Source organism: Arachis ipaensis, chromosome B02 (assembly GCF_000816755.2).
Source record: "Arachis ipaensis cultivar K30076 chromosome B02, Araip1.1, whole genome shotgun sequence".
NCBI lineage: Eukaryota > Viridiplantae > Streptophyta > Magnoliopsida > Fabales > Fabaceae > Arachis > Arachis ipaensis.
This window is the reverse complement of record NC_029786.2, coordinates 108,980,914-108,991,848: the sequence shown is the minus strand read 5'-3', so window position 1 is coordinate 108,991,848 and position 10,935 is coordinate 108,980,914. Positions and strand designations below refer to the sequence as shown.

The 10,935-nt window shown below is 35.0% G+C and overlaps 1 long non-coding RNA gene and 1 pseudogene across 1 annotated transcript; one reads left to right on the top strand and one right to left on the bottom strand.

Moving 5' to 3' along the window:
• Positions 4,519-7,659, top strand: LOC107628094 (annotated as a pseudogene).
• Positions 10,479-10,935, bottom strand: LOC110268251. Its single transcript, XR_002356381.1, has 2 exons — positions 10,736-10,935; positions 10,479-10,530 (listed from the first exon to the last, which is right to left on the bottom strand). It is a non-coding gene; the product is annotated as an uncharacterized LOC110268251 (long non-coding RNA).

Below are 10,935 nucleotides of genomic sequence, written 5' to 3'. Positions count from 1 at the left end.
ATACTAAATATAAATGAATATAATATATAAATTATTCTTAAATAAAAACTAAACTACTATCTAGTGATTTACATAGAGAAACTGTTAAGTGATTTACAATAAAATTTGTTAAAGTTGCACTACTATACTCCTTCGGTGCATTTTTTGTGTTGTCATTGTCTGAAATTTTTTGGCATATTTCTTTAACTGTATATTCAGATACATAGATCTAAATTCATACCCAAAGAAATTACAAGTATATATTAACAGTCATTTGTTACTATCTGCATATTTTTCTAGTTTTATTATATTATTTTTAATGCCATGCCACAGAAGTAGAAAGCAAAAGAAAAGGCTCAAGCATATAACCTGATTCAGCCACAACTTAAAAAGGAGGGGACTACCAAAAAACGTGCAGATAGGTTCATTCAATGAATCATGATGATGTTATGTGCACACTTCCACCATTGATGGAGATATATCTGGTTTTTCCTTTTGGTTATATGCTTTGTCTCTGTAAAAAGGACATTTCAGAATAGAGCCATTCATCATTTCACCATAAACATAAACACATAAAATAAACAAAGCAAAAACAATTGGACAAAATAGCATATGATTAGAGAAAAGAAATTCAAGAAATTCTTAATAACAGGCTACAAACTACAACCTACTGTCCTAGACATTCATAGAACAAGGTAGTCCTTAGTTAAGGACACATAATCAATGTCACTACCATGAGTAGCTATGTCTTGATCGTATGATAATCAAAATAGCTTGGTTACTCTGATCAGAGACAGCTACTACAGTTGCTGAGTTCTTGAACAATGGCTTCCATTGTTGGCCTCTCGAAGGGAGACTCGTGGGAGCAAAGCAATGCCATCTTTGCGAGTTTAGCAGCCTCGTATTCAAAGAATCTGCCATGCAGATTCGGGTCAATGAATTCTTCGAACTTGAAGGATTCCACGGCAAGGCGTATCGAGCTAGTCATCTTCTGCTTCCCTGTGAGGATCTGGAAAAGAAGCACTCCGAAAGCATACACATCACTTTTCTCTGTGAATTTGCCTGTAGTTGTGTACTCGGGAGCCAAATAACCCTTGGCAGCACTGGCCTTTAATGCAGAGAAAATAATATCATTAGTGAGAAGCTTGTACAGGCCGGAATCTGAAAGCGGCGGGTTGTATCGCTGATTGACGAGTACTTTCTCCGCAGAGATGTTTTGGTGAACAAGAGCCGATTTGTTTGCCTTGTATGCATGTAGATATGCTATACCTGAGAAAAGAAACAAGGTTCAGGATAAACAAGAAGCTTGTAAAGATTAATAGTGTATCATATGGTTCATGTTTAATCACTACAACATTTTGGATATATGGCCATGATTTTTTTGGACACAGTAAAAAATCGTGATCATAGACCCTTTGAGGTCACTCTCCAAAATCGTGACCATAAATTTTTTTAGGCCACATTTTTTAAAAAAACTGTGACCATAAGAGCGAGTAATTGACAAGCTGTAGAAGAACAATAATGTCACATTTGTCCTTTATTCATTGGAAATGTTTCAGCTTTTGTATTTGCATTATTAAATTAAAGGAGATGCATTGAGTTTTGTGCATGCAAACCCATATCCCATTTTCTTTCATAATTCCTCTCAACAACAACCCTATTCATAATTTTTCTTTGGCCAAGGTTTCTTTAAGAGGGAAATTCTTTTTTCTTTCTCTTTAAAGAAAAAAAGATGAATATGAAAGAAGTTGTTGTTGTTCTTCATCTTGTTCTGTTTCTCTTCTTTGCCTTTGGATTGGTCTCTGACTCCAAAACTATTCCTCATGCTGCTGATGATTCTTTCAGTGTTGGCTATATTCAGATAATTGGGTTTTCATGGAATCCAATAAAATAATAAAAAAAATATAAGTTTTATTAACAAAAAAGGACTTCTTTTTTGTTATTTCCTATGTATTAATTAAATGTTATTTATTTGTGTGGATAGATGAGGAGTGCAAAGAATTGTTCTTACTTGAACAATAAATACAAGTTGTTCTTCACCAAAGTTTACTACAGATCAGATTAGTATTGTCCTTGGAGATGCTCATGGCAACCAGGTTTTTTCTTTTTTTTTTTTCATTTATTTTATTTTAATCTGCTAAAAGATTGGATTCTTATTAAAATATTCAGTTATATATTGCTTTAGGAGGTATAATAAGGTAGGAACAACAGAAATTGAACTCAGAATCATGGGTATTCAGTGTTATATGTGTTGCTCATTACATGCTAACTTTACTAATTTATTTTATTTTGGAAAATAAAAATGTCATGTGGTTATAGCAATGTTTCCGAAGAACCCAAACTAAAATACTAAAGGAAAATATGCTTTTACTCATATTAAAAATAGGAAAAATAGATAAGTGCGTCCGAATTTTCACACGGTGGATAGATGTACCCCTCAATTTTTTAATGAATCATTTGCACATAGCAATATAAAATTTCCTTGTCAATTCTAGCCATCTGTGGCCTGAGTAATTTTTCCGGCAATGGTGGAGGACAGGTGGCACAGCATTGTGTGATGTGGCCATTTTAGGTGACACAGTGAAAAATAGAATTGTTAGATTATTACTGTGTTAGGGTTTTTACTTCTTTAAGGTTCGAAGAAATTGGAGAAGGAAGAGGATGAACAGTGGTTCCATTATGCCCTTTTTTTATATTTATTTCAACAAATTTTATAATGTAATAATTCTATTTTCCATTGTGTCACCCAAAATGGCCACATCACACACTACTGTGCTACCTGGTCTGGCCTCCACTACTGTCGAAAAAATTAGTCAAGTCACGGAAAGGTAGAATTGACAACGAAATTGTATATTGATGTATATAAATGATTCATTAAAAAATTGAGGGAGATATTTGCCTACCGTGTGAAAATTCGGATGTACTTTTATCTATTTTTTCTTAAAAATATAATCATGTATATGAATTTTTTTTATCCATTTAAACTTTTGAATTCGAATATGGTATTAAAACTTACCACAAAAACATCTAAAAACCTGCTTTTTTTTTTTTATCGTTCACGCGATCAATGTGAAAAGGTAATTATTTTTGTTAATGTGACGTTATACAGTTAAATGCACATGTAAAACTACTTTATATTGACCCGTGTATCAAAATTAAATTCTTTAATAAATAGGAACTTTGGCTAGAAGCTTGCAACAATGCTAATAGCTAATGGAACTGTTGGAAACTTGCTTCTGAAACTAAATGATGTATCTAACTTACAGCACTATTGCTCACTTTTGGCAGAAAAGTGGTCTGTTTCCTCTGTTTTGGTAGGGTAGACCAAAAGCAAGAAAAGATATTTTATTTTATTTTTTAAAATTTCTAATATTGAACTCTTTATCAACTTCATTCACACTCATTCTTTGGCCTTGAATTTTGGTATTTAACTCCACTTTAACTTTGAATTTTTGTTTTCCATCTTTAGATTGAGTTTGTTATCAATACACTCACTACCTCTTTGTGGAATATAACGTACAAATATATAAATAATACAATTCAACACTAAATAGTAAATACTTGTTGGTTTTTGAAGCCATTTCTAGTACTAGTATGAACATTGATTAATGAGTTAGTTAGTTAGGAAGTTGTTATCTAAACTAGCTTCATGAGTGATTAGGTGTAATGAACATATTCAAAGTGACATATTTAAAAAATGAAAAACCTCAAAACATGAAAATTTGTACATGTATGTATACATTTAATTAGTTAACAAAGCTTGAGTGATTTCAAAGTATTCTATTTTTGTATGTTTCTTTGGATCGGGTATTTGCACCAAGATTGGATGATTATCCAATATCAAAGACATTTGGACAATGTGCCTCAGACAAATTCCATAGAGAGGGTCCATGCACACAAAACATATGATTTGCATAGAGAGGGTCCATGCACACAAAACATATGAAGTCACTGAAGTGTGAACTGATTTTCTAATTTACTGATTTATTGAATAATTGTTTGATGCTTCTAGCTTCTAGCTCTAGGTAATTTTTTTATTAACTATGTGATTTACTGATTTTTTATTGCTCTGCAAAGTGTGAACTGTGAAGTTGAAACTGTGAAGTGTAAACTGATTCAACTGAAGTTATTGAACTGAACTGTGAACTTTGTTGAATAATTGTGAATAATTATTGTTAGTTGTGAAGTACGAACTACTGAATTTTGTTGTTTATTGAATAATTGTGAATAATTTTGAATAATTGCAGAAATTTTAGAATAATTGGATCTTAGTAAGCAAGGTTCTGAGAATCGGACCGGTTGATTCAACCGAATTAACCAGGAATCGATCTTCTAGCTGGTCCGGTTGGCTTTAAAACTGACCAGCAAAAAATCGGTGAGAAAACCGTCCAATCGGTGGTTAATTAGTGAACCGCGCATAAGTTTCCCAAAGCCCGAACAAACACGGATCTCAAGGATAAGTGGCGAAACTTATGCGCCCAAAGGTCCGTGGATGCTCCAACGGATTCAACAAGCTCGAAGCCCTCTGAGTGTGGCACCATGGAATTCACAAAGGAGGAGGTACAGGACTTGCTGAATGAGAACATAAAGGTAATTTGACAATCTTAATGAATTTGTGTTATTTGGATCTTATTTTGACAATTATTTTTTTGCTGAAGTACTTAGGTGGTTGTTGTTATGCTGGTGTTTTAGTTTCATAGTGTTTTCCCAACTCGTTTTGCAGAAAAAGATGGAGCAGGATCTGATACAGCGGCTTAAGCTTTGCATTAGCTGGTTTATGAAAATTGAAGAAGGAGATGCCCAAGAAAAGCAGAGGCTTGGTTCTGAACTAGAGGCAGCTCAAAAGAAGTGCAATGATATTGGTATTGTGTTTCTCTCTTGACTTTGTGGACTTTTAAGGTGACAACTGATAAGTTGATTGGATGTTTTGTTGAAAATATCTGATTTTTGTTAAATATGTGGTTGAATGCTAGCTTCCTTGAATTCTACTATTATTACGCTGAGGCATCCAAGATGCAGAGTATTATCCGTGAATAGGGATGTCTTTCTTTAGGGATGTCTTTCTTTAGTGTAACTGTCTAATGATTTCAAATTCCTAACAATTTGATGTTGAAGAAAGCTTCAATTTTTCTACCTTGTTGCTTTGGCTGCTGTTTCTAAAAGGTTACATAGTACTTACATTTCCTTTGACATGTTATAAGAAATTGATACCACTAGACCAACTATTTATTCATTAAATACTCAATGTTTTTCAGTTGAAGAATATGGAGGAACGGAACAAGAGAATCTCTGATGATTTAGAAGAGAGAATTGCAAAGGAAGAATCAGATAAGTTGGTAAGAAGAGAAGAAAAGGAAAGGATACTCGAACTGGTACAGCAGCTGGAAATTGAGAAGAAGTTTAAGGTAGGTCAATTTGACTTAAAAGTATCACATTTTGTGGCTTTGTTAAAATTTTATTGGAAATAATTAAATGGTATTATATATATTTTCCTCATTTGATTACTAGATTTGATGCCAACATCTATTTTATTTCTTTTAGATGGATGCTATGTCTATGTCTGAAGATCAGAAGAGAATCATATGTGAACTGAAGGAGAAAGTAAAAGATCAAGAATTTCAAATAGTTGAAGGAGAGAAGGAGAGGAAAATACTGCACAACACCATTCTGGTAATACTTTTTTGCCAAGTAATTGGTATCATCTCCACATTCTAACCAATAGTCATTATTCTAATTTTCAAATTGTAGGAGCTAAAAGGCAATATTCGTGTCTTCTGCCAGGTGAGACCTTTGCTACCAAATGATGGCACAGGAACTGATATGGTGGTTTCTTACCCTCTGTCAACAGCGGCACTTGGCCGCGGAATTGAATTGGTTCAAAATGGTATATGCACAAATTTCTTAGACCATTCTCTCTGCTACTATTATTTGTTATGATTTTCACTTAGTGCCTATGCTTTCCAAACAAGTATAACAATGCCATCGTTGATGATCAACAGGGCAGAAGCACTCTTTTACATTTGACAAGGTGTTTAATCACGATGCTTCTCAGAATGACGTATTCCTAGAGATATCCGAGCTGGTGCAGAGTGCACTTGATGGATACAAGGTTGATTTTTTACTTTGCCATGGCATACTCAACACTTAGCTTTTCTTTTTGGTACAAACTGCATTGACAAGAGGGTCATGGCTTGTTATGGCAGGTGTGTATCTTTGCATATGGCCAAACAGGGGCTGGCAAAACTTACACTATGATGGGCAGGCCTGATGCTCCAGATTTGAAAGGGCTCATACCACGTTTGCTAGAACAGATATTCCAGACTAGTCAATCTCTGAAAGATCAGGGTTGGAAGTACAAAATGCAGGTTTGGTACCTAGTATACTTTGTCCTGGTTTTCATGTGGTTATACCTACGAATGGGAGCTGAAATATTTTGTTAACATTTGTAGGCATCAAGCTTGGAAATATATATGGAGAACATCAGGGATTTGTTATCAAATAGGCCATGTGGGATTGACCAGACACGAAGGAACAGTGCAAGAAGTATCTAAAGCAAAATGCAAACGGAAACACACACGTTTCTGACCTAACCACTGTGGATGCTTGTAGCGTGAACGAGATTTCCTCACTCCTAAAACAGGCTGCGCAATGCAGGTATGGTTTGGTTTATATCTGTTGGATCCTCCAATATAATGCTTGAACGAAATTTCTTGAGTAGAGAGATGTGCAAGAACCTGTGTACTCTTTTACATGAATTCCAAATGAAATATTGTTCTCTTCCAAGTTCCAGCTAATCACATACATAATACATACATTTTTGTTCTTGTTCTACAATTTACTTATAACTTAAGATTTGGGGCCTTTCTCTTCTTTCAGGACTGTCGGAAGGACACAGATGAAAGACCTATCATCGAGAAGTCATTCTATCTTCACTCTACGTATTTGTGGGATAAACGAGGTACTTGACTCCTAATACACACCGATAAACTTTTATTTTTCATTCTGAGACACACTTGTAAATCTTTGTACTGTTCTTTTTTCCTAATACTTTATTTTCTGATGCGTGTAGAACACTGAACAACAAGTACAAGGTGAAAGACTTCCAAAGAGTGAATCAACCGGGGACCGGTTTAATTTGATTTGCATTGTTCAACAAAACAGTAATTAATGCTTGTAATAAAAAAGAGTTAATAACTAATTTTCTTTTGCTGCAACATTCAGTTTATCAATAAAAGTCTCTCATCTTTGAGAGATGTAATATTGGCTTTGGAAAAGAAAGAGGCGCATGTTCCTTTCAGGAATTCAACACTTACACACCTTCTTCAAGTATGTTAACCTGCACTATGTTACACACCTTCTTCTTAACCTTGTTACATACTATATATACGTCCATCTCATACTAAACTTTCTATGTTGTATGCATGTGCATTGCAGCCATGCCTGAGAGGTGATTCAAAAACATTGATGTTTGTCAACATTGCACCTGATCGATCATCAGCCAGCGAGTCGCTTTGCTCGTTTCGTTTTGCGGACAGAGTCCATGGCTGTGAAGGGATTCGAAAGCATCCAAAGACTGCTGCCACCCCAACTCCAAAGACTGCTGCCACCCCAGCTCCAAAGCATCAACTTGAGACGGCCACACGCCGCCAACACGGTCCTCAGACTACCAAGAACAATTGAGTTAGTGGTCAAATTTCTTGTATCTTGAATCATGATAGAATGATGTGTTTCAATAATGGTGGGTAAATCCAAATCAAAAGGCTCAGGAATTGATTTCAAGGGTTGGTTGCAACACATGCAAACCGCCGGACATGCATTTGTATGGCCTACCACCAGTACCTAATTCTTTTGTTTTTTGTCAAAAGATTTTATATCGGTACAACACATAGATATAGATATAGTGTCCCTACATCCTAGATTATAAATTGAGTTCCGTTGCTACAAATTAAAGAGACATAAAGTCATACTACATATTCATAGTACATCAAATTAAATTTAAACTAGCTACATCCAAATTATACTAAGAACAAGTCCTACAACCAAATATATAATTTGACTGGACAAATGGTTTTAAGAAGACAGTGGAAGAGGAGAAGGCAGTGATGGTGGTGGAGGGGGAGGAGATGGGGGAGGAGGTGATGGTGATGGTGGTGGTGGAGGAGGAGGCTCATCATGATGAGGAGGATGTGGTGGCAGCGACGGTGATGGTGGAGGAGGAGAATCGTCATGAGGAGGAACAGGATGTGGCGGAGGAGACGGAGGCGGCGTTTGGCAGAAATTATAACCATACCAATTGTCATTGGGAATGAAAGTGTTGAAATTGAAAGTAACATGATGTTCTAAGTGTTGGGAATAGATTTCGACAGTTTGAGGCTTCCAACCCTTAAAATTGGAACCACATCTTAGAAATCATATGTTTTGTGTGCATGGACCCTCTCTATGCAAATCATATGTTTTGTGTGCATGGACCTCATATGTTTTGTGTGCATGGACCCTCTCTATGGACCTCATATGTTTTGTGTGCATGGACCCTCTCTATGGAATTTGTCTGAGGCACATTGTCCAAATGTCTTTGATATTGGATAATCATCCAATCTTGGTGCAAATACCCGATCCAAAGAAACATACAAAAATAGAATACTTTGAAATCACTCAAGCTTTGTTAACTAATTAAATGTATACATACATGTACAAATTTTCATGTTTTGAGGTTTTTCATTTTTTAAATATGTCACTTTGAATATGTTCATTACACCTAATCACTCATGAAGCTAGTTTAGATAACAACTTCCTAACTAACTAACTCATTAATCAATGTTCATACTAGTACTAGAAATGGCTTCAAAAACCAACAAGTATTTACTATTTAGTGTTGAATTGTATTATTTATATATTTGTACGTTATATTCCACAAAGAGGTAGTGAGTGTATTGATAACAAACTCAATCTAAAGATGGAAAACAAAAATTCAAAGTTAAAGTGGAGTTAAATACCAAAATTCAAGGCCAAAGAATGAGTGTGAATGAAGTTGATAAAGAGTTCAATATTAGAAATTTTAAAAAATAAAATAAAATATCTTTTCTTGCTTTTGGTCTACCCTACCAAAACAGAGGAAACAGACCACTTTTCTGCCAAAAGTGAGCAATAGTGCTGTAAGTTAGATACATCATTTAGTTTCAGAAGCAAGTTTCCAACAGTTCCATTAGCTATTAGCATTGTTGCAAGCTTCTAGCCAAAGTTCCTATTTATTAAAGAATTTAATTTTGATACACGGGTCAATATAAAGTAGTTTTACATGTGCATTTAACTGTATAACGTCACATTAACAAAAATAATTACCTTTTCACATTGATCGCGTGAACGATAAAAAAAAAAAAGCAGGTTTTTAGATGTTTTTGTGGTAAGTTTTAATACCATATTCGAATTCAAAAGTTTTGTGAACTACTAGAGTTTTTCACTCTTCAGTAGTTCACACTTCACAGCTTAACTAACAATAATTATTCACAATTATTCAACAAAGTTCACAGTTCAGTAACTTCAGTTGAATCACAAAATCAATCAATTCAAATTCCATATGAATTCTTTGACAGTTAAAAACACAAAAAATCATAATGAATTCATAGGAAGCAAGTAAATAAGCCAATTCCAGCAAGAAAACATGAGGAAACAATTAAACCCAATCCAACCAGCAAGAGCAGAGCAGCACTCAGCAGAACAGCAATCAATGGCCCATCATACAGCACCCAAAACAGTAAAATGAACAAAGGTAATGGATTCAGGCAGCATTCTATTTATTGAAGTCAATAACCATTACACTTGCAAGCAGCAGGGGCACAGCAGTTTATCCATTAATTCAACAGAAAATCAATCAAGCCAAACTAAACAATTTCAGCAACAGATTTATCAATAAAACCAATCTCAGATTTATCAATAAAACCAATCTCAGTTCAGCAACCATCATCTATTCCAACACAAACAACAATAACTCAGTAGCATTTCCTTTCTCATTGAATTTAGTAATCATTCAACAAGCAAGCAATGAGGGGGAAAAATCAGCAGCAACCAACAGCAAGTATAGAGCAGCAATAACAACTTAATGTGAGAAATTATTCAACAACAAATGCACACAATGCAATCACTATAAACACAAGTAACTATTCAAAAGGTATTTATGTCATTTCCAACAACATATTACACCAATTGAAACTATGATAACATTAAATGAATTCAAGGACTGAAACCATAAACAATTAACTTTAGAACGTAATCAAATTATTTACCCCAAAAACAGGCACTATTGAGTCTATTTTCTCAACAAAATTGACTGAAATGCAGGCTTGCAGCTTTCTTACTTACCGGCTTCCTCATATGTCAAACATCGAGTTCGTGACACCATCTTCAAGTCTATTCCCCAATATTCTACATCATTATCTTGCTGCAAATTCAGAATGTATGTCACACCCTCTTCCTTCTTGAGGTGATCAATGTCTTCAGGATTCTGTGGATGGGATCCCACAATGAGATTGTCAGTTATAAGTGTGTAATTCATACCTGAAATAAATCAATCACAGATTGCATCAGCAGCAGCAATCATATTACTGTGCTATGCCTTTTATATAATAGACACAAATTAATACAGCACTAACTGTTCCTTCTAGTAACTTATACAAAATGCAAGTAATTAACAAAGGAAACCCATCATTATATCAAACAGTTGGCAGTTATAATTAACAAATAGGAAAAAAGAGGAACTAACCCAGATCGTGGTGATACTCACAAGGATTCCTCATCATCCTCTTCATAGCAAAATTGTAATCTTCCATTCTGTCCTTGGATTTAGAGGCAGTGGTATTGCTGGTGGAGGGTTTGTGCTTCTTCTCATCAATGCCACTTTCTGATAGCTTCTTGCAGCATATCCGAGTGACAGGACACGAATCAAAAGCAGCGACGTCCGGA